The sequence below is a fragment of the Elephas maximus genome, chromosome 22, assembly GCF_024166365.1.
Source record: "Elephas maximus indicus isolate mEleMax1 chromosome 22, mEleMax1 primary haplotype, whole genome shotgun sequence".
NCBI classification, from domain to species: Eukaryota; Metazoa; Chordata; class Mammalia; order Proboscidea; family Elephantidae; genus Elephas; species Elephas maximus.
In genome coordinates this window covers 61,787,047-61,811,341 of record NC_064840.1, presented here as the reverse complement: position 1 = coordinate 61,811,341, position 24,295 = coordinate 61,787,047, and the positions used below count along the sequence as shown (strand labels likewise).

Genomic DNA, 24,295 nt, shown 5'->3' with positions numbered 1-24,295 from the left:
AATGTGTTAAGTGTACTTCATACTCAACAAACATTAACTTAGTGTCTACTGTGTATCAGGTGCTAAATTAGGCACTCTCATTTTATTTATTCCTTCGAATAACATTGTATATTGGGCATTATTACATGCATTTTAAAATAAGGAAACTGCCAAAGCAGAGGACTGTACTATGAGTACAGAGAGGTGAGACCCAATGATACCTCTTGCCCAAGGGATACTCGCTGTGCTCAGTGGCCCAGGGTCTCTGCAGAAATGAAGCTCAGAGGCTGAGGTTGGTGCAGAAGATCCTGCCTGAAACTGTTTCTTCATCCTTGGACATCACCCTTTTTATCTACTCCCACCCAACTCCAAATCAAAGGAGAGGGACTCATGTAGAAACCAAGGGAGAAAGCATGCTCTTCAGGTAATCAACGATTTTGGGGGGCACTGGCTTCAGCATGGAAAGGAAGAGAAAAAAAAAACCATGAAAACCACAGGAAACTCTTAGGTGTACAGTCCTTTTCTCCTTTCTCATTTTTTCCCCTTTCCTTTTTTCTTGGCAATAATAAAAATTTACTGGAGTCTCGAGATATTAGCTCAGGAATGGCCATGATGCCCGGAGGAGGGGTTGGGGGGAACCTTAGGTCTAGAAAGATTTTTTAGAAAGAAAGATCAGCAGTCCCACAGAGGACATCAAGGGGATCACGTGGGTGAGTTGGAGAGAGAGAGAGAGAGAAAAAAAAAAAACAATGTAACTCTCTGAGTTTAATCAGTTTCTAAAACTCTGTCTTTGAAACAGGAACTTGTCTTGAGTCTCTTGAGCTGAAGGGCACAGGCCTTGCTTTCCTCCTTCTCAGTCACCTTGCCCTTTCAAGCTGTGGACCGGAGGTGGCTTCCACTGGCTGGCGAGTCGTCCTTTTGGCAGTGAGCCCATGTTCTTCCAAAACCAGGGGTGGGGTAAGTGAAGGCTGCAATCAACAGGGGCTTGCTGGGGAATGCTGTCACTTTGGTTATTCTAAGGACTAGGTAGAGAAGGCTCTTTGGTGTGGGGTGGGGTCTGGACTCCCCACATATTAAGAAAAGGAGGTGGGGGTGGGGTACAGACAGAGATTTTACCAAATTACAGATGGAGCTGACTACAGCCAGAACAATTCCCAAAAGAGGTCCTCCCACACCCACAGGAAAGCCAAAAAGAGCCTTGAAATTCAAATTATTTTTGGTGCTTGGGAGATGAGAGGGGAGTGAGAGAGGGCAGCGGTAGGAGGTAGGAACTGGAGGGGGAAGAAAAGAAAACAAGGGAAAGCTTGGTCAGAATCTTTTCTAAGGAACAGCTCAGGACAGCGCCAAATATTATAAGAAATGGAGTTGGACTTGAATAATATTTTAAAATATATGTCCAGGGGCTAGATGATGGAGAAGAATATTCATGAACTTTATATAAATTTGGTTTTTCCCCTGAAAGAATTTGCTACTGTGGCCTCCCTTTTTTTATTAGCCTCTATTTTTGAGATTGGGAGCCCCAGTGGTGCAGTGGTTAAGAGCTCAGCTGCTAACTAAAAGGTTGACAGTTCTAATCCACCAGCTGCTCGTTGGAAACCCTATGGGGCAGTTCTACTCTGTCCTACAGGATTGCTATGAGGGTTTTTTTTTTTTTTTTTTTTGGTATTTTTGAGATGACAGGACAGAGGTGTTTTGCCCACACTGTACCCACCCACACACTCAGCTCCTCTCTAACCTCTTTCATTGCCCTGGTTTCCTCCAAAAACTTTCCTCCTCTCGTGATTGTTTTCATTTCTTTTTGTTTATGCTTACATTTTTGCTTGAGGTAAGAAGGATGGAAAAAGAGGAATAAGGGAAGGAGTTATGACGATAAAACGGACATGGTAAAATGGACACCGTTATGAGAGGTGAAAAGGCAGTGAATACATCTGAGACATTTGGTAGAACGAGAAGTAAAAAACCTTTATTAGAAGTACTTTATCCTTTCTAGGTCTTGGTTTTTCTCATCTCTTAAGAAGGATGATATGGATTAGATAGGGTTGCCAGATAAAATGCTCCATACCCAGTTAAATTTGAATTTCAGAAGAAACAGTGCATATTTTTTTTAGTGTAAGTATGTCCCAAATATTGCATGGGACGTACTTATATGAAAAAAGTATTCGTTGTTTATTTGAAAATCAGATTTACCTGGGCATCCTGTATTTTTATTTGCTAGATCCAGCAACTCTAAGATAACCTTGAAAGGTGACTTTTAGCACTCAAAATCTGACATTACAATTTTGTGTATTTTAGGCAATTCTTCTTAAATCACCTTGTACCAGTGGTGTTCAAACAGTGGGCTTGCAACCTTCCTAAGGGGTACACAGTTTTAAGGGAATCAATTTCCAGACCTGCCGAGATAAAGTGAGGGCCAGGTTTCATCCTGGGTCTCTGTCCCCACCTCTCGTTTCACGCTGGCCCTCTCCCACTTCTAAAAAGGAAAGGAAGACATTACCCCAGGTTACAAAAACTTCCAGGGACCAAAACAAGGGACAAATAGAAACATTTGTGTTTGTGTTGAGAAAGCGGAAGTCTCCTATAATTGAGATACAAAAAACTTGGCAGTTGAGTTGCCCACTGATAGATCATTAGTGTAATTTTTGAGGGACAATCTCAAAGCGATGTTGAAAGAATTGAATGACGCTGCCAAATACGGCCCTAATAATAAAATTCAAGTTCCCTAGAAAAGATAGGCTGGTTAATTTATATTCATAGGCAATTCAGTCAGTCCAGGCCCCCTTCGGAAGACAGATGCCCAGAAATATGTGCCAATTTTCCTTCCCTGTCCTCAGCCCTGGACATTGTCATAACAAAACTCCTCCCAGTTCCTTGTATTCACTAATGTGAACGAGGTTTCTCAGAGCTTACTTAAATTCATAAAAATGAGAAATAGGGATAGTATTGATGCTGAACACAGCTCAATCTAGTAATAAGTAATATTAATTGATGGATGTTGTCATTGTTAGGTGCCATTGGGTCAATTCTGACCCATAGGGACCCCATGTGACAGAGTTGAATTGCCTCATAGGGTTTCCTAGGCTGTAATCTCTATGGAAGCAGATTGCCAGGTCTTTCTCCCATGGAGCTGCTGGCGGGTTCGAACCTTTTGGACAGCAGCAGAACGCTTAACAGTTGCACAAGCAGGGCTCCTTAAGTGATGGATACTCGAGTTAAATCACATAATATGTTACACATCTAAATATATAAAAATGCATACATTAAAAACCCTATCCTCATTCATCTCATTAAGATAATTTCCAACAAAATTTTACTGTGTTATGTTTAACAATGAATAAAACACATTATGTTGTGCTAACAAGTGTAATGATAATCTAAAAAAAAGTTTCAATACTTACAGCCTATGGTCACAGAGTTTCTTTCTTTCTTTTTTTGTAAATTTCCATTTTTATATGCGTTCTTATTTCAGAGAAATAGGACAGGGTAACCAATAAAAGATGTTCAAGCATGAAAATATATGACTTTTGGATACATTTCTTTAGGGGGAGAGGGGATTAAAATATAGTTCAAGGAGGGAAGGGAATGATTTAATATTTCTGATTGTTAAAGAGGAAACCCTGGTGGCATAGTGGTTAAGTACTACAGCTGCCAACCAAAAGGTTGGCAGTTCAAATTCATCAGGCGCTCCTTGGAAACTCTATGTGGCAGTTCTACTCTGACCTATAGGGTCGACTATGAGTTAGAATTGGCTCAATGGCAACGGGTTTGGGTTTTTTTGATTGTTAAAGAACTGCTTGTTCACTTTAAAAAATGAAGGTTTAGTGTCAAATTACTGCGGTACTTAGATTGTACTGGATAGCTTTAGAAGAGTGATGTAACAGTTTTATTTGAAAACATGATGCTAACTATCTGCAGGCTACGTTATTTGCAACCACCAAACCAATGATGGAAAGTTCTAGATGTCAAATTAAAATGCATGGAGGGATACAAAGTTTTTCAGCATTTTTAGGGGGTGAAGTGAGCAAAAGTTTGAAGACCTTATATTACGTTCTTATTGACTTAGCAGCTCATAATTTCCAAGTACTTCACAACTGTGAGCAATAGAAATTGTTCTACCTACAATTCAAAAGATTCTTAGCCCAGAGTTCTTTTTACCTTACTACGCTGCCCATCTACTCTGAACTGGGTGGTAGTTACAGGCTCGGTACAAGGGCTTAAATTGGAGAAACCAGAAATAAATCAGCCCCTAGACCTTGTGGCTGAACTATTTCAAGAATATGCAGTTACATTTCAGTGGCCATGATTTGACTCATGGTGTACTCAGTAACGTATAATAAAAAACCCAAAACCCAAACCCACTGCTGTTGAGTCGATTCACAATCACAGTGACCCTATAGGACAGAGTAAACTGCCCCATAGGGCTTCCAAGGCTGTAAATCTTTTTTGAAGCAGACTGCTACATCTTTCTCCCACAGAGCAGCTGGTAGGTTTGGAACCAAAAACCTATCAGTTAGCAGCCAAGTGCTTTCACCACTGTGTCACCAGGGCTCCCTAACATATAATCTACAAGCTACATCCTATAGGACTTCTACTGTACTGCTTACATTTCATCTTCTGAATATAGGAAAGGCATACTCATGTAGGGGTTTTATAGTAACTAACGGAAATAATCTAACCAACCCTGAAGTGAATCTTATCATAGGAGAGGGATTTTCTTCCATGCCTGGGAAGGTTCCAGTAGAGTTTCTCCAAGTAATGTAACTTTCCTTTTTGAGGAAGGTAGAAAATGGATGGAAGCAACCATATGCCCAAATGGCAGGGTCATGCGCCTGGGGGAAGTGATGTAACAGAGATTGTAGCAGTTGATGGGGAAGAAGAATGAAGCACTGCTCCTTGTGTCAGTGCTAAAAACTAAATGCCAGTTCATCACAGTCTAAGTACTGCCAACCACAATATGTGAAACTGCTTACCCAGTGTGCGGCACGTATAAATCGTGATGCCTCAGTTATCCAGGGTCGAAGGATGTCTCGCCACAAGTGAATTTTGGAAATAGACAACTTATCTATGTAAGTGTAAAACTCTCATAATATTTTTTGTAGTTTCAATTTTTTCCTTTCAACTTTTCATTTATTTTTGAAATTGTGCTTTAGGTAAAAGTTTACAGAGCAAATTAGTTTCTCACTCAACAATTTATACACAGATTGTTTTGTGACATCAGTTGCAATCCACACATTGTGTCGCCACTCTCCCCTTCTCTGCTTCAGGTTCCCCATGTCCATTTATCCAGTTTTCCTGTCCTTGCCTGCCTTCTCGGCTTTGCTTTTGGGCAAGTGTTGCCCCTTTGGGCTCATATACTTGCTTGAGCTAAGAAGCACATTCTCCATGTGTGTCACTGTTTGCTTTAAAGTCTTGTCTAAGCTTTGGCTGAAAGGTGAACTTCAGGAGTGGCTTCAGGTCTGAGTTAGGAGGGTGTCCAGGGGCCACAGACTCAGGGGCTCCTCTAGTCTCTGTCAGACTGGTAAGTCTGGTATTTAAATTTCTTATTTTGAGATCACTGGAGATTCACGTGCAGTTGTAAGAAATGGTTCAGAGAAGTCCTGTGTACCCTTTACCCAGTTTCGCCCAATGGTAGCAGCTTGTAAAATTATAGTGCAATATCACAACCAGGATGGTTGACATTGATGCAGTCAAGATACAGAAAATCTCCATCCCACAAGCATCACGCATCTTTCCCTTTTATAGCCACACCCACTTCCTTCCTGCCCCTACCCCTTAGCCCCTGCCAACCAGTTCTTCATTTCTACAATTGTGTAATTTCAAGAATGGTATATAAATGGAATTATATTTGAGATTGGCTTTTTTGACTCAGCATAATCTTCTGAAAAGTCTTCCTGGTCGTTGAGTATATCAACAGTATGTTCTTTTTTTATAGCTGAGTAGTATTCCATGATATGGATGTAACACAGTTTAACCATTCACCAGTCGACGGCCACCTGGGTTATTTCGAGGTTTCAACTATTACGAACACAACTGCTATAAAGATTCAGCTACAGGTTTTTGTGTGACCCTGAGTCTTCATTTCTCTGGCAGAAATGCTGAGGAGTAAAATTGCTGTTGCATGTTTAGCTTCTTAAGAAACTGCTAGACTGTTTTCTGGAGGTGCTATACCATCTTATATTCCCGCCAGCAATGTACAAGTGAGCTAGCATCCTCACCAGCCGTTGGTATTGTCGCTGTTTTTTATTTTAGCCATTCTGATAGGTGCATGGTGATATCTCATTGTGGTTTTAACTTAGCATATGTTTAGTTTATGAAATTTTCCTTTTTACAGAGTTTTCATTTGAAAAATCTTTGCTGTGGACACTGAGCAATCAAAAGTTATTTTTTTTTTATTAAGATGAAAATACATAACACACTGGTACACAATTTTAACACATGATACAAAGTTTTAAAAATATAAAAGAGCATGAGTGACTCATAAGTCTCTTATCACCCAATTCTCCTCCCCTGAGGCCACCACTCCTACTGACAAAACTCTTTCTTAGGCTAAGCCTGTGAAACTTTCCACCTTAAACACAGACGCTTACCACAGTTTCACCGCTTCTTCCTATCCCGAGGTCACCACCAAGAATGACGAAGATTGTCTCGAGTGCAGACAACCCCTGGGAATGCTTTTAAATGTTTCTTTCTCAGTGTGTTCCCTTTCTGAACATTGGAATAATCTGAAGAGTCATTTACTCTTCCACCCTCCCCCCGCCCCAACACCTTCTCCATTCTCCTGTCGGTTCTAATTTCCTGAGGGCTAGGAAACCAAATAACTGGGTCTTTTAAAATTAGATATTAACTCAGAGTCCATAAGCCTAAGAAAGGTTTTCCTCAATACAGAAACTTTGGCTACTCAGCTGCCTTTCCCTTCTTGCCTTCTGAGTTTGGAGTTCTGCTCTAGAAGTGAAATTGCCAGAGGGGTGACCTCCAGGTCATGGCCATGTTCCTGCATGTGTCTTTGCCTCGAGCCACTACTGTGACATCTTCAGACACTGGAGGGTACATCTGGCCATTGATCTAATTAGAGCACCCACAACATCATTAAGTATTAGATGTAAGGATAAATTTAGCTTATTGTTTAATTGTAAAATGAAGGTATTAAGCTGGATTGCACTTAATTCTCCAGACTAGTGCTATACTTAATTTTAATAGAGTTTGATAGACATGTGGAGTCATTAGACAAATTATGATGAAATGTGAAAGAAGATTACTGAGCAAATTACCTGTCTCCAATGACTCATGATGAGTTTCACTAGTACTCAGAGTTCAAGCTGCTGATCAGGTTTTGTGTATGTTTTCCAGTGGCAGGCGATTTAATGTGAATGGATATAAAATTGGCTAATTTTGTTTTGAAAAAATGTACCCATGGACTGGCAGGTATTTTTAAATTGAGGATGAAGTTAGCTCCATGGTTTTTCATCACAACGCAGCTGTGAGTTCTCTATGTTTGAGATAAAAACTATACATTTACTTTTAAAACAAGCTTTTTTCTCTAATCATAAAATAAACACATGCTTTTATGAAAGAAAACTTGGAAAACCCAGAAATAAAGAAGATTAAAAAAATCACCTGTAACAAACCTAAAGGGGCACAACAGCCCAGGGACAGGGACTAGAAGGCAGGAGGGGACAGGAAAGCTGGTAATAGGGAATCCAAGGTTGAGAAGGGAGAGTGCTGACATGTCGTGGGGCTGTTAACCAATGTCATAAAACAATACGTGTACTAACTGTTTGATGAGAAACTAGTTTGTTCTGTAAACCTTCATCTAAAGTACAATAAAATAAGATCACCTGTAATTCCACCACTCAGGGATAATTACTGTTAATATTTTTAGGCACGTCCTTGCAAAACTGAGTATTTTTACTATTAAACACACAGATACATTGATTATCTCTAGGGAGGAGAAGAGTGTGTCTGGGGGACATGGGTGGAAGAAATTATTGCTTCTCACCGTTACTCTCGTACCTTTTAAACTTTGTATTGGATGCATGTATTTCCTATTAGCAAAACAATGGAGGACAGAAATCCATATCGAAACACCATTTTTGCTTTTGTTTTCCAACTTTTCTAGTGTTCTGCTTGTTTTGAAAGCCACTGACATAAAAGCCAACCCACTTCACAGATTACGATAGGTATCTCTTGGAATAGACTAGATAAGAGTTCCTTGTAGCTAACGACTTTGACTATCTTCACCCACAGGTATTACTAATAGTAACCCACATGTGGGCTTGTGGTTCCTGGGTGGCGAAAACAGTTAAGCACTCGACTAGTAGCTGAAAGGTTGGCAGTTTGAATCCACCCAGAGGCACCACAGGAATCAAGCCTGATGATCCGTTTCCAAAAGGTCACAGCCTTGAAAACCCTATGGAGCAGTTTACTCTGAGCACATGGGGTTGCCATGAGTTGGAATTGACTCGATGGCAACTAACAACATGTGGGCTCAGTGCTGAGGAAGCAGATTATATAACTAGTCTAAGCAAAAAATGAAGTTAAATATAGCGCTAAAACGTGGTCATGGGTCCAAAGCATTCTCTCTCGCTGGTTCCACAGTTCTTCCCATAAAACCATAGGGCATGGCTGGGGATACAGGAATCCTAGCGGTACACTGCGCTTATTGAAACTGACATAAAAACAATGCAGTCAGCATGAATCAATAGAAATGGTGCATTTGGCCAGCTGACTGTAGTTTCTGGGGCAGGAGGCACATGCAGTTTTGAGGTTTATATTAGTGTTAGATTTAGCAATATAGTCATGTTTCCTGAATTTTGTTACTAGGAAATATATTTGGTGTGTGTGTATGTTTGTATGTATATCTATATCATCTCCTGTTTGTATTTTACGAGTTTGATTTTATAAATAAACTTTCAGATGTGCCATCAGTCTTTTAAAAATCTGTTTTGGCTTAATTACTATCTTTTACTGCTGTTTTCCTCACCCTAAAACAGAAATTGCTGAAATTTCTTCCACTTTCCATTTTTCTTCCTCCCAGCCTCTGAGAACCTGGGCTGAGAGCTATCCCTGGAGCAGGGATCACTGAGCTAAGATTTAGAATCATGGACTCAGTTCACAACTGGCTATGTGATTCTAACAATGTATTTTTTTCCTTAAAACCTAAATTCTTCCATCTGTCTCAAGAGATTAATAATCTATACTCCTGTGAGAGTAAGAAGAAAGAATAGTTAATAATTTATTGTGTAACCTTAGCTCTTGATAACAAAGGTTTTAAATGAAATACAAAGATTTTTTTTTTTTTTTTTTTTTTTTATAATAACTTTTATTAAGCTTCAAGTGAACGTTTACAAATCCAATCAGTCTGTCACATATAAGTTTACATACATCTCACTCCCTACTCCCACTTACTCTCCCCGTCTTGAGTCAGCCCTTTCAGTCTCTCCTTTCTTGACAATTTTGCCGGCTTCCCCTCTCTCTATCCTCCCATCCCCCCTCCAGACAAGAGTTGCCAACACAATCTCAAGTGTACACCTGATATAATTAGCTCACTCTTCATCAGCGTCTCTCTCCCACCCGCTGACCAGTCCCTTTCATGTCTGATGAGTTGTCTTCAGGGATGGTTCCTGTCCTGTGTCAACAGAAGGTCTGGAGAGCATGACCGCCGGGATTCCTCCAGTCTCAGTCAGACCATTAAGTTTGGTCTTCTTATGAGAATTTGGGGTCTGCATCCCACTGCTCTCCTGCTCCCTCAGGGGTCCTCTGCTGAGCTCCCTGTCAGGGCAGTCATCGATTGTGGCCGGGCACCAACTAGTTCTTCTGGTCTCAGGATGATGTAGGTCTCTGGTTCATGTGGCCCTTTCTGTCTCTTGGGCTCTTAGTTGTCATGTGGGCTTGGTGTTCTTCATTTTCCTTTGCTCCAGGTGGGTTGAGACCAATTGCTGCATCTTAGATGGCTGCTTGTTAGCATTTAAGACCCCAGACGCCACATTTCAAAGTGGGATGCAGAATGATTTCATAATAGAATTATTTTGCCAATTGACTTAGAAGTCCCCGCAAACCATGTTCCCCAGACCCCCGCGCTTGCTCCGCTGAGCTTTGAAGCATTCATTTTATCCCGGAAACTTCTTTGCTTTTGGTCCAGTCCAATTGAGCTGACCTTCCATGTATTGAGTGTTGTCTTTCCCTTCACCTAAAGCAGTTCTTATCTACTGATTAATCAATAAAAAAACCCTCTCCCACCCTCCCTCCCTCCCCCCCTCGTAACCACAAAAGTATGTGTTCTTCTCAGGTTTACTATTTCTCAAGATCTTATAATAGTGGTCTTATACAATATTTGTCCTTTTGCCTCTGACTCATTTCGCTCAGCATAATGCCTTCCAGGTTCCTCCATGTTATGAAATGTTTCAGAGATTCGTCACTGTTCTTTATCGATGCGTAGTATTCCATTGTGTGAATATACCACAATTTATTTACCCATTCATCCGTTGATGGACACCTTGGTTGCTTCCAACTTTTTGCTATTGTAAACAGAGCTGCAATAAACATGGGTGTGCATATATCTGTTTGTATGAAGGCTCTTGTATCTCTAGGGTATATTCCGAGGAGTGGGATTTCTGGGTTGTATGGTAGTTCTATTTCTAACTGTTTAAGATAACGCCAGATAGATTTCCAAAGTGGTTGTACCATTTTACATTCCCACCAGCAGTGTATGAGAGTTCCAATCTCTCCGCAGCCTCTCCAACATTTATTATTTTGTGTTTTTTGGATTAATGCCAGCCTTGCTGGTGTGAGATGGAATCTCATCGTAGTTTTAATTTGCATTTCTCTAATGGCTAATGATCGAGAGCATTTTCTCATGTATCTGTTGGCTGCCTGAATATCTTCTTTAGAGAAATGTGTGTTCATATCCTTTGCCCACTTCTTGATTGGGTTGTTTGTCTTTTTGTGGTTGAGTTTTGACAGAATCATGTAGATTTTAGAGATCAGGCGCTGGTCGGAGATGTCATAGCTGAAAATTCTTTCCCAATCTGTAGGTGGTCTTTTTACTCTTTTGGTGAAGTCTTTAGATGAGCATAGGTGTTTGATTTTTAGGAGCTCCCAGTTATCGGGTTTCTCTTCATCATTTTTGGTAATGTTTTGTATTCTGTTTATACCTTGTATTAGGGCTCCTAGGGTTGTCCCAATTTTTTCTTCCATGATCTTTATCGTTTTAGTCTTTATGTTTAGGTCTTTGATCCACTTGGAGTTAGTTTTTGTGCATGGTGTGAGGTATGGGTCCTGTTTCATTTTTTTGCAAATGGATATCCAGTTATGCCAGCACCATTTGTTAAAAAGGCTGTCTTTTCCCCAGTTAATTGACACTGGTCCTTTGTCAAATATCAGCTGCTCATACGTGGATGGATCTATGTCTGGGTTCTCAATTCTGTTCCATTGGTCTATGTGTCTGTTGTTGTACCAATACCAGGCTGTTTTGACTACTGTGGCTGTATAATAGGTTCTGAAGTCAGGTAAGGTGAGGCCTCCCACTTTCTTCTTCTTTTTCAGTAGTGCTTTGCTTATCCGGGGCTTCTTTCCCTTCCATATGAAATTGGTGATTTGAAATACAAAGATTTTAATCCAAAGCTATTAATGATTTTATGAAAATGCACCAGACATTCTCAGCACTTGCTGTATGCCTTACAGACAGTAACTCACCCAGTGCCAACAATGGTATGAGATCTGTTATCCATTATCATCATCTTCCCCATTTTATAGAAACACAGAGAAGTTAAGTAACTGGCTGTATAGCTAATTAGCAGAAGAGCCAGAAGTCAAACCGAGGCAGCTTGGTGCTAGGATCCACATCTTAACCCCTCACTATGCAGTCACTAACTATGAAATTGCTGCATCCTCATTTATGATTGTATCACTTCCTTGCTCAAAAAACCTCAGTGTCTCTTTAAGCCTCATGTAATAAGTACAGGGAGTACCTGGGTGTGCAAACAGTTAACGGGCTTGGCTGCTAACCAAAAGGTCGGAGGTTCAAGTCTACCCAGAGGTGCCTTGGAAGGAAAGCCTGGTGATCTACTTTTGAAAAAACCAGCCACTGAAAACCCCATGGAAAACAATTCTACTGTGACCCACATGGGGTCACCATGAGTTGGAATTAACAGCAACTGGTTTGGTTTGGTATTAAGTACAGACTCCTTAGTTTAGCTAAAGACCCTTCAACTACCTTTCTTTCCTCTTTTGCTTCCCATCAAAATCCCTCACACATCCTCCCCTGATCCAGCCGAAGTGTACCATACCGGTCATGCTTCCCTGAGTAGATGTCATGTTTTCCTGCCTTTATGCTCTGCCCTTGGTCTTCTCTGTATGTGGAATCTACCTATTCTCGCCTCCCTTTTGAGGTGCAGCATCCTACCTTTGCTTTGAGGTCCTTGTCAAGATCCTTCATACATTTCCTCCTGCACCTGTCAGTCCCAGCTGGTTGTGGCCTTCCTGCAGAATTTCCCTCTCCTCTCCTCTGTGTGTATCACTGTCTGGCTTTTATGACAGTTATTTCTGTATATGTTATATTCCGTCCATACTAAATGATGAGCTCCTGGCAGGTTTCAATATGATTTCATTTCTTATAGTTTCAAAATTTTGTATTAAAATGGTAAATAATTTTTCATTACCAAATATATACATTCCTATCACACAAAAAAAATTAAATATTATGAAATACATCTCTTAGAAAGTGAAAATCCACCATTATAACTACCTCACCTGTTCTGAGGTTAACCGTCTGGGATGTATACTTCTGGGCCTTTTCAGGTAATAAACATGTATAATTTTTATTTACAGAAATGGGATTATACTTTACATACAGTTCTGTGCCCTTTTTTTTCCACTTAAAATATCTAGTACTTTTCATACAGAGCTCTATCTCATTCTTTTCTAACAACTGCGTAGTATAAGAGTATATGGATATATCAATATTTACCTGTTTAATCACTTATTGATGGGCATGAGAGTGATTCCCAATTTTCACCATCATTAAGAATGCTACACATACACCCATATGACTTTCTGTAGGATATCCTTGGACATGGATTTGCTAGGTAAAATGGAATGGAAATTCTAAATGATGATAAAGATTAAAAATGTAGACAGGAAAGGTGCTTTTTTGCCTTTCTCTAACCTTCACAAGGTTTAAGACTGCATCTACCAGTATAGCTCAGTAGCTGAGAAAGCAGGCAGGCTCCAGCCTAGGTTTGTATCCTGGCTTCATCTCTGTGCTTTAGTTACCTCATCTATAAAAAAAAAAAATTAAAAAAAAAAAAAAAATGGGGAAAATAATGGTACCTTCCTCCCAGTAGAATTGTAAGGCTTAAATGAGATAATACAATCCAATCTCAAAATAAATTAGTATTGAAACCAATAGCAATTATTTACAAAATGACCAAGGAATCCTGGTAGTACAGTGGTTAAGTGCTCGGCTGCTAACTGAAAGGCCCAAGGTTCGAACCCACCATCTGCTCCAAGGGAGAAAGTGTGGCAGTCTGCTTCCATAAAGATTATAGCCTTGGAAACCCTATGAGGAAGGTCTTCTCTCTCCTATAGGGTTTCTAGGAGTTGGAATTGACTTGACAGCACACAACAACAACATAACCAGCTAGAATTAGAGAGTTCAATCTGTGGCCTTGGAACAGTTTATCTCTGGAAAATTAACTGGCCTGAACTGGAATCAAACCAATGGTCTTGACCTCTTCAGTCCCACATTTTCCCAACCGAACTCAAAGGTCCCAGCTGCAGCTTGGTACCTTACATAATGGGTATCTCTGAGGACAGAGAACAACGTACTTCCCTGGAGGGTTCACTGTCTGGGCCACTGAAGGTTATTAGGTCACGTACTTAACTGGCCATTAACCTTGAAAATGAATAGAAAGTGCATAAATAAAGGTCTAGAGTAGACTAGAATGTTTCTGTTTAGATTCTTAGGTCTGGGCCAGAAGTCTCCACCTACATTGGAAGCTTCTATGCCAATACTGAAGACTCTGGGGGTAATCAACCCTGGGTTCTGGAACCAACTCTTGCCACTAACCAGCTGCAAAACCTTGAGCAAACTGCTGAATCTTCTTCTTTTTTTTTTTTTTTTTTTGGATTTATACAACAACGGAATTGAAATAGCTGATAGGAGAGATCCTTTTTGGACACTCCTTTCGTCACAGGCAGAGCCACATTTTCAAACAGCAGTGCTGTTTATTACACTTAAAAAAACAAAAAAATAAAAATTAATGTGTAAAATTAGGCTATGAAAATACTTTCAAAATGTGTCTGTCAAGAAATGGCAAAAGGATACAGCCAAGCACAGCCTCAGTTGACACTGGCTCTGTGGGGCTTCAGAGATGGTTGTGGGGGGCACTCTGAGGAAGCCCCGTGGACATCAGGAGAAAACTGTCTTCTAACTGGGGCCAGGTCCTAGGTCCTAGTCAGGGGCAAATGTGGTAGCAAATGGGGCTCCCAGTAAAATACGGGCATCGTCCAAAGTGTGCTGACGATCTTCCCCCATCCCAATATACTCTTACCCTCCCCCACTGGAATCAAACTGTACCTATCTTCTATGTCCTGTGTCAAAGGCCCCCTTTTCCTTGAGAGCCTCGGCACAAAGAGATGTCTTCCTTCTCTAAAAGGCAGATAGATGACACTCATTTTCTCTGCCATTCTCCTGGCACTTGCTGCATGGTTACAGGGCTGCCTCAACCTTCTCCTAGTTACATTTGTTTCCCCTCAATGAGATCGGGAGCCTTTCATTTCTCTTGGCCTCCCAGGCATCCAATACAGTAGGGCTCAGAACATATTTGTGGCTCTGTGACTGAGTGACTCAGGCAGGCCTCACGGGAGTAGAATTTTATGCATTTTAATATGAACCATACCAAGAAAACTGAGACTTCTACCTCATTGCTCCTACTGGAAACCATCAGTTCCAAGCTGATTTGCTTGGAGCTGGATGGAATTTTGTTCCTTTTCACATCAACATCCATAATCTAATTTTTAAATGTAAAAACATTTACATAACACCGATTTCGTATTAAACAGTAATCTAAACGCTTTACAAATGTTAACTCCTTTACTCTTCCTAACAACCCAGATGTAGAAACTGAGGCACTGTCCAGGGATCAAAGCTAATGCGTGGCAGACCTGGGATTCAAACCCAGGCAATTGGGCACCAGAGAACACGCTCTTCCACATGGCTATGTTGCATAAAACTTATATGAGTGGCAAGAATCTTGATGGGGGGGGGGCGGGATTGATGTTGATGTATTTTTTTAGGGGAAATATATTTTTCTTGTGTCCCCCTTTCCTTCCTCATTCAAAGTAAAATCTTTTAAAGCAAAGCTTTTTTTTTTCACACCTGAGAAAACGGCGTAGCTCATTTTTGCTTTGGCAACCGAGATGAAAGAGGAAACTTGTGTGGTTTCATCACTGGTACTTTTGGGGTGTGTGCTGGACGTTGTCCTCTGCCTTCCTTCTGACCCACCTGGCTCCCAGGTCCACTCATCCCCCAGGTTTTGTTGCCTCAGCTCTGGGAGACTTTTTAGCAATCTATCCTTCCCCTACAATCTCGAGATCTGGACCAGCCTTCCCGTCAATCCCTCTAAATCCAGTCCTTGTTCAAGAGAACCTCAAGGGTCTTCTTAAGCCCTTCTCTTTCTCAAAGCCTCCCAGGGCTCAGACCTTATTAATAACTTCATTTGCATCAGAATTAGGGTACAGCATGTCAGGGTCTTCCATCGCGGTGTGAACCCCCTACATTTATATGTTTTCACATGCTGTGTGGCTGACATTATGTGTATTAAATATCTGTCTCCCCACATGGCAGGCCAGCCTCAGAACCTGACAGACCTGCCATTTATTAACTATGGGACCCAGGGCAAATTACTTAACGTCTCTGAGTCTCGGTTTTCTCATCGTGAACGGGATTGATACTCCTAGGATTGATGCGTGGATCAGAGAACATGACGCAGGTGCGGCGCCAGCACACTGTCATTCACTTAGGTTCCCCCTTGGCAATATCGACTTCATACACGCTTGTCTGTTCCCTATTTTTCCCGGGCACCATTATGCTCTGACGGCAGGAAGGGTGTTTGTGCTCCACACTCTGAAATTTTCCTATAAGCCCCGTTAGGGCGTTAAGGCTTCCTGGACTCTCAACACCTTCAGGACAACCCGGAAGAATCCGCTCTTCTTCTTAAATCTAACTCCTCGGCCCCAGAAAGGCTAAGAGCTCAGGTCCTGAGGGAGGCCCGGCTAAGTCGCTGGGTGGGGCTTTGAGAAGAAGAAATCGGGTTAAAAAAAGGGACACCGAGCTCCCGCTCACCTCCTTTCTTCAAGGATTCTTCCCCCACCCCCGGCTCCCTTCCCGCTCCGGACACCTGCTGCCTGAGCTCGGCGTCCGAGGCAGGGCCGCCCTCCGCGTGGCCGTCTCAGCGGCCCGGGTCCCACCTGCGCGGCCGCGGGCACCCGCGAGGTCGCCCCGGCGCGCGCCTCTGGGGAGGCCCGGTGCGCGCCCTGCCCCCGCCTCCCCCGCGCAGCCCGCGGCTCCCGGCCGCGCCCCCTCCCAGCCCGCGGCGCCCCGACACCCCTCTCCTCCCCCGGCGGGCTCCGCGGAGCATTGTACTCACATCCGGGGCTGGGTTTTGCCTTAATGCGAAACGTAATTAACCCGGAAAAAAGAGCCGAGAGACAGAAGCGAAGGTGGGGACAAGGGGAGGGGGAGAGAGAGGCACCGAGAGTTTGGCAGCGAGAGAAGGAAATCCCCCGAGAGCGGGGGACCCGCCGGGCCGCAGAGGCGATGCCCACCCCGATGTAACCCGCCCCGCCCAAGCCCCGGCCCCTGCGTGGCGGGGTAAGTTGGGAGCACTCGTGGGCCGCGGAGCAGAGGGGCGCCGGTGGGCGCGCGGGGGCAGGCGCTGGCTGGGGGTGCAGGGGGTGCCCGGGCGGAGGAGAAGCGGCAGAGGGGTGGGGAGGGCGCGCTGCCAGGGTGGCTGACGGCAGAGGGGGAGTCGCCGCTGTCCCCGCCGGTCTCCTTTAGCCCCCAGGAAAGCCCAGAGGGCAGCCCCTCCTCCAACCTCCTGGAGCGTCCGGGGTGGCGGAGGTCTGCACGCCGGGGGTCAGGTCGCGGGGGTGGGGCTACGGGGAGGGTAGGGGCGTTGTTCTGCTGAGCTGCATTTTCTCACGTTTGCAGCCGCGAAAGTTCTCTGCGGGTGCTGGCGCTGGGGCATCGGCCCCGCAACGACTGCCCGGGCTGAGGGTAGAGAAGGAGAGCAGAGGACGCCCCAGGCAAGTCCCTCGGGCTCGGATTGGGCCTTGGAGACTTCTTTTTTTCAAGGACACCTACCCCTCCTTATGAAATGACAGGCTTGGAACGCTCCCTTAGAGAGACCCCGCCTTTCCTCTGGGACCGGAGTCTTAGGATGCATTGGGTGGGAACTAGACAGCGGCTTAGGGGGTCTCCTTGTTTTGTTCAGCCTGGTCCCTGGGCTTCTGCGGTTCCAGGTGGGGGGGGCTAACCTGGAGGAAGCTGTCCCAAAATGCAGGGTAGCTGTCAGATTAGGAAAGCCCCTTATTAAAGAGGGGAGCGCTCTCTCTCTCCTCCCCTCCCCCACTCCTCTTCCTCCTCCACCCTCCCCAACTTCTTCTTCACCTTACAAGCGTGTCTTTTCTCCTCCAGACCCGAAGGCTGTTATTTTCGTTAGAAAGAAGAAAGGCAAGGGGAAGAAGAGAGGCCTTGTAGGTAGGAAAAGTGTCGGGGCACGTCCACAGAGGAGGCGCCGCAGGGCCAACTTGGAAGCGCCTTCCACTTCAGACTTACCATCTCCTTCCTTCTCCCCACCCGCCGCCCCCCACCCCCCGGCCATCCCAGACCTCAGCCTTTCCCTTTAGGCTTCTTTCCTTCCTAGTTTGCATGGGTTCGAGATGTATCTTCCTCTTCTAACGCCTTCTTCTGCCCCTCCTCCTTTCTTTCTTTAGGACTCGCTCCAAATGGGTTTTTTTCAGAGGCGAGTTAACAGCAGAGAAAAGCATTCTACCAGGAGCCAGCTGTGGCTCTTGGAGGCATTTCAGGGCTGCTCCGTGATGGTTGCATTCAGGGCTGAAGTTTCAATATTGTACTAATGTTGTTCTTAATTTATCTGAGCAAGTCCCCCTTTTTCTATCGGGGGCAAAGCCTCCAGAAACAGTAAAGCCAAGATCTTGAAAGAATAGAAGGCTTTGTTTTCTATTTCAGATGCATTCAGTTGCCATTTACTGAGCAATAAGGACAGGAAGGGCTGTGATGAACAACACACAGTCCCTGTCTTCAGGGGGCCAGAATTCTGGTGGAGAACACAGGCAGTACATGAGTACCTGGAACCCAAAGTAGAGCACTAAAGCAGAGATGGGGTGTGCTTGGGGAAATCAGAGGAGGCTTTTAGAAAGCATCATCAGAAGGGAACAGCCTTCTCCAGAGAGCTAGTGTGCTTTGCAAAACCAGAGGGTTTTTTTTTTTTCAAAGCATCATTTCAGATGCTAGCTTTCTCCACTGTGTGCCATCTGAAGGCTGGTGACCTTTGCCACGACAAAGGCCTAGCTTGTAGTCTAGACCTTGTGGCCAGCCCAATGTACAACATGTAGTAGGTGCTGAGTAAATATTTGCTGAATGAATGAATGAATGCAGGCGTGTGGGTTGTTTGTACTTGTCCTGACAGGAGAGAAAAGAACAGTGTGGTAGTGTCTTATAGAAAGCCTGGAGAAGTTTGGTCCACCCAACTCCTTCATGGGGACTTACTTAGGAGCTTGCCTTTAGATCTTTTGCTCTACTTGTCTACTTGTAAGTTCCACTTTTTACAAATTTTCTGTGGCACTACTAGTGCAGTTTTAGCTAACTGGTAATGGAAGCTTTACTCACTTCACAGATGGGTAATCAGCTAGGTATTGATTTGAAAACCTTCTGCCAGTTTGGTAGAGAATTTTTGCAAGCCCTTTCCCCCCGTATTGTTGGTACTTTCTAGTTCTTTCTTTTCTATAAGGAAGTAGGGCTGGCAAATCGCAACATATCATCATAGAGGGCTGAACTGTGTTCTGTGACCAAGGTCAAAATGAATTTTGAAGATATGCAAGTTTTAATGGGTGTCCAACTGGGGAGAGATTCTGCAAAAGGGGAAAGGGAGAAGCATCAGCCCCTTCAGCCAAGCCACCCTGAGCGGCCCTGCTGTTTGCTTGCTGGGTGTTTGCTGAAAGTACTGGAACTCCAGGAAGACCCAAGCAGCAGGAGCACAGTCTTTATGGTGTGCATCCAGCTGGCATTTCATTGATTTCCTTGAGAGATGGGTGATGCCCCTTTAAAAGGCTAGATGCCTCAAATTTGATTTTGTTGTGGGACCACAGTGCAGTCAATATTCCTTCTTTACTAAGATGGCTGGGGCTCTATTCTGACGGGTATAGACATAGGGCTTGGAAATGAAGATATGGTTGCTGGGACTTGGGCTACTCTGCCTCCTCTCTCTTCCCATCGTAAGCATTTTGGGTTGCTTTACTTTCAGTTTCCCATCAGTCTTAGTGAGCTGGATAGGACCCTGGCAATCTAATCTGTTAGGCTTTGGAAAGGAAGGAAGCAAAGCAAATATTATAGTGTAACAGCCTATGGGAAGAGAAGGATCCTAGCCCAGCCCGATGTAAAGCCATGACTGAGGCAACGATTTAGACAGGATGGTGCTGAGAGGTAAAAGGAATGGAGTCCCTTCCTGCTGGTTCTGAGGAGGCCTGTGGTTGGTGCATTGGGACTGTAATTGGAAGAGCCCGTTGACCTTTATTCTTATCTTGGTGTGCTCTGGTTCCCCTTCCCCTTGCTGTTAAGCTTTTCCAGCTTTTTTGGCTTTACAACTTATCTTCCTTCTTAAAGTCCCTTTTCTGCCTTGACCCTGGTTGATTGAAGTGACTTGCAGCCGATTAAAGGCTGCACTGGGCTCTTGGAGGTCCAAGCCCTGCTGGGGCAGGAGCTCCTGACACTGCCTAGTGTTGGCAAAAGGCTTTCAGCGTTGTGTCCATGGTGTGCCTTCCTGCCCATAGAGGCCGGCCAGCTGTGATAAAGAGGCAGGAAGCAAGGTTCTCTTGTCTTCGTGCTCTTGAGAAATACTGCAGTTAAAGTGTAAAGGCTGGGGACTTGCTGTCTCAACAGAGAAGACTCGAATTTCACCAGTTAATTGCAATGCTGTGCTCTGTTGTTGCGATTCCCCCTAGGGCGAAGCAAGAGGCAGCTCTAGGATCCCTTCCCTGGAACCTGATAAGCATGTTGAGTTCCATTAACTTTCAGGGAACCCTGACCAAGATGGAGCATCTGGACCTCTTTGGGTTTTTTAATCTTTTGGAGGAGCTACAAAATGTGATGGTTGTTCATGTAGAGAGAAGTGTAAGGTTGTGTATGCCTTTATTTGTGAGAGTCCCAGTATCATATTTGCCCTTTGCTAGCCACAGTGATCTTAGGTCACAGCTTTTCTCTAGGCTCATTGATATTTGAAGAGTAGAGATGCCTGTGCAGCCACCTGCCATGTTAAGCAGCTTTGCAGTAGCGGTAGTGGTTAGCATGTACTGTGTGTTAGGCACTTCACACATACACGCACATCTTAACAACAACAGTATTTACCCAGTGCTTGCTCTTTACCAAACCCTGTGTGAAGCCCTTTTCACACAATATTTAATTTAATCCAGGCAGCAACCTTTGAAGTAGGTGCTTCCATTCTGCAAATGAGGAAGTAAGCCCAGAAGAGTTCAGTTACTTGTCTGGTATTTGAATCCAGGTCTGTCTGACTCTAAAACCCACACTCTTTCACTTCACTCTTCTGCATCAATGGGTAACCGAAATCAGCACACCCTTTTGAATGGTCATCTTCTTGCAAGAGTTTCATCAAAAGCACTCATGCTGATGCCTGTCACCTCCACAACTTCCTTACCACACCCAGCCCATCCTCTTGCCCAAAGTCAAGAGCACATGCCTTTAGACAGACACACTCAAGCCAGGTATGGTTTCCACCTGGCATTTAGCAAAAGGCTAGTAGATCAGAGAAATAATGATGTCTTTATTTTCCTACTGCCTATGTCTTAGTGCCTTCAGATAACTTGCAGGTTGACACGGTCAAGTTTAAAATGAAGATTATAGTTCTGGGACTTGTGTAGCTGTTGTTAGGAAGCCATATGGTGAAACTGAATTCACCGTATCTTCTAATTGGGAGGACTTTCACAATTCTGGAAGCTGGAGATCTTAGTTTTTATAGGCTGTTTATAAACCAGATGTGGCCGCTTGCCTGCCCTGGTGATCTCTATTGTGGAGATGGCCTAACCAAGCCTTCAGCCATGGGTAGGCTCTAAGAACCACATTTTCTTTGAGTATAGATGAGGCTGTTTGTTGTTAGGAGAGGTCGTGAGTGTTTAAAATACCTTTTTTTGTTATCTTAATTTTGCTGGTATCAATTTTCAGTTAGTCTTGCCTTTTCCCTAATCTTTTTTCCCTTAAAAATTCCTTTTGAGTATCTCTTGCCTTCCAGCCAAAGTTCGAGGATCCGGTGGGAATTGGGCACCCTTTCTTAGCATCCCCATTTCTGTAGATGTTTGCATTCCTCAGACTGCGGTTCTGTTGGGAACATGCCTTCAGTACATTCCCTTCTCTCTGACATTATTCTGCTTTCTTTGCTTGCCCTTAGACTATTTGGAATTTGCTGTTATGATGGTTTCAAAGTGCTGTGATACTATACCAGTAGGAAGTAGATGTTCCCACACGTCCTAAGTTATAATTTTTGGTGCATGCTCAGTGATGCATTCTGAAATAGCTCTTTGGTTTTGTTTTTTACGGGACAGCATTGTCAAGATGCACCATGGTGCCACAACGCACACTTAGATATGCTCTCGTCTGTACGGACGCGAATTCTGTTCACATGGTCCATACGTATTGTGGTGGTAGTTGAGTGGCTATTTTAACCTCTACCCTCCAGTTCCTATCTGCTATATAACAGTCCTCTCAGACCTCTGATGTCATTTCCTGATAAACTTTCTCCTGTTAGAAGTTAGTAATTTCCTGTTGGTATCCCTCTGGCTCGCCACTGAAGCTGCTATCTCCAGCTTCTGCCTTAGCAGGGGTAACAGGCCTGGAGATACCCTTCCAGCTTACCCAACTACATGTCAAGAAATGCCATCTTGACTGTTTTCAGGAGCAAAATCCCTGAAATTCTCTGTCCTGCCAATATAAAGTACTATGAAAGAAGAATTTCTAAATATTAAAACAAATTTTTTATTTTCATATTTGAACCCTCTGAAGTTGTAGTAGATATTTTATAAGAGGGTCAGTGCCATTTAAGGCTTTAGGGTTACCTTTAGGGTCATCTGTGTTATCACTTTACCTCATTTTTATTTACCTCGAATGTGTCAGAACAGTCAGGCAGATGAATCTCTCTTATTTCACTCTTTGCTGTGTCTGCAAACTACGTTGTTGTTGTTGTCAGTTGCTATTGAGTTAATTCTGACTCATGGCGACCCCATGTGTACAGAGTAGAACCGCTCCATAGGGTTTTCAAGGCTGTGACTTTTTCGAAAGCAGATCGTCATGCCTGTCTTCTGAGGCGCCTCTGGGTGCATTCGTACTGTCAACCTTTCAGCTAGTAGTTGAGCGCTTAACCATTTCCACTACTCAGGGACCTCTAAACTACAAGCTGTCTTAAAAATTAAGAGGTTCAATACAGCACACTGCAGATTTCATGACTTAATAGCTCTACGTTGTTGTCCTTTGGTGTTGTCGAGTCGGTTCCAACTCAGCGATGGTACACAACAGGACGAGACACTGCCTGGTCCTGCGTCATCTTCACAGTTGTTGTGTTTGAGCCCATTGTTGGATCCACTGTGTCAATCCATCTCGTCAAGGGTCTTCCTCTTTTACTCTGACCCTTTATTTTACCAAGCAATGACCTTCTCCAGGGACTGGTACCTCCTGATAACATGTCCAAAGTACATGAGACAAAGTTTAATAGCCCTATAAAAAATAAAAAACAAAAGAAAGAAAAAAAACTATCCATCTGTTCATTCATTCCTCCAGCAATTTATTTTAAAATGTCAACCTTATCTCCCAAGTTCCAAGCCGAAAAACTCCACAGCGGGTCCTTGTCAGGGTCCCTGTTTCCCCTCCCTAGAGCCATGGGGATGGTGTGGCAGAGGAATGTAGGCATTGACTTGGGACTGAACGTTCATTTGGCCCCAAGAACAGGGCCTCCCTTGAAGACCAAGAGTAAGGAACCAAACCGGCAGGGGAAAGAATGAGAATTTCTAAGAGGATGTTGCAATAGGAAGTAAGAAACCCAATAGGTTGGAGACTGCTAAAGCCCTCTGGGCAAGTACCTGACTCTTGGGTAACTGATATGTTGGGTATTTATTAGATTTTAAGACTTAGAAACACTGAAACAGTTCTAAGAGAGCTATAATTTAGGCAAGGTCTTTGGTTTTGGACTCTGGAGAATCGAGAAATTTATTCTCACTTCAAAATTTACACCATAAAGTTGTGTGTGTATGTGGAATTAAATAGCTTTCCCCCGATAAATAAAGTAACACAAATGCCCTGTAGAAAATTTTGGAAAATACTGTACAGAAAAATAGTAGAAGAAAATAAAATTAAATAACCCAAGAGACAATAACTATTAATATTTTCGTGAATGTATTTCCAGTCTTTTTCTATTCACATATAAGAATACAAAAATAATTGGATGATTGAGACTATCAATTATTTTATATCTTAAAAAAAAGAAATGATATGGTAAGTTTCTCCCTAGTTTATTAGAATTTACTTGAAAACTTAATTTTTAAATGACTGTGACTGTCCCATAATTTATTTAGTTAATCTGTAATCATTGAGACATTCAGAAAATTTCTAAATTTTTGTTAGTATAAATTCTTGTCTTAGTTATCTAGTGCAGCTGTAACAGAAATACTGCAAGTGGATGGCTTTAACAAAGAGAAATTTATTCTCTCACAGTCTAGTAGGTTACAAGTCCAAATTCAGGGTGTCAGCTCCAGGGGAAGGCTTTTTCTCTTTGTCGGCTCTGGAGGAAGGTCCTTGTCTTCAATCTTCCTATGGTTGAGGAGCTTTTCAGGCACAGGGGCCCTGTGTCCAAAGGACCCGCTCTGTTCCCGGTGCTGCTTTCTTGGTGGGTATGAGGTCCCCAACTCTCTGCTTTCTTCCTTTTCCTTTTATCTCTTGAGAGATAAAAGGTGGTACAGGCCACACCCCAGGGAAACTCCCTTTACCTTGGATCTAGGAGGTTACCTGAGTGAGGGTGGTATT

General features: G+C 43.3%; 1 protein-coding gene across 7 annotated transcripts in view; it reads left to right on the top strand.

Annotated features, from left to right (window-relative positions):
- The first annotated feature begins 765 nt into the window (after positions 1-765).
- PLEKHA2 (pleckstrin homology domain containing A2) overlaps positions 766-24,295 on the top strand; it is an 84,722-nt gene continuing 61,192 nt past the window's right edge. For 2 of the 7 annotated variants that reach the window (XM_049865382.1, XM_049865378.1), the window contains exons 1-2: positions 16,596-16,846; positions 17,186-17,280. The gene's annotated coding sequence lies outside the window, so the exon portion shown is untranslated. Of the gene's footprint in view, positions 937-16,591; positions 16,847-17,185; positions 17,281-17,308; positions 17,735-24,295 lie in introns of those variants that run through there. The other 5 variants (XM_049865384.1, XM_049865385.1, XM_049865380.1 and 2 more) reach the window with 5 other exon arrangements.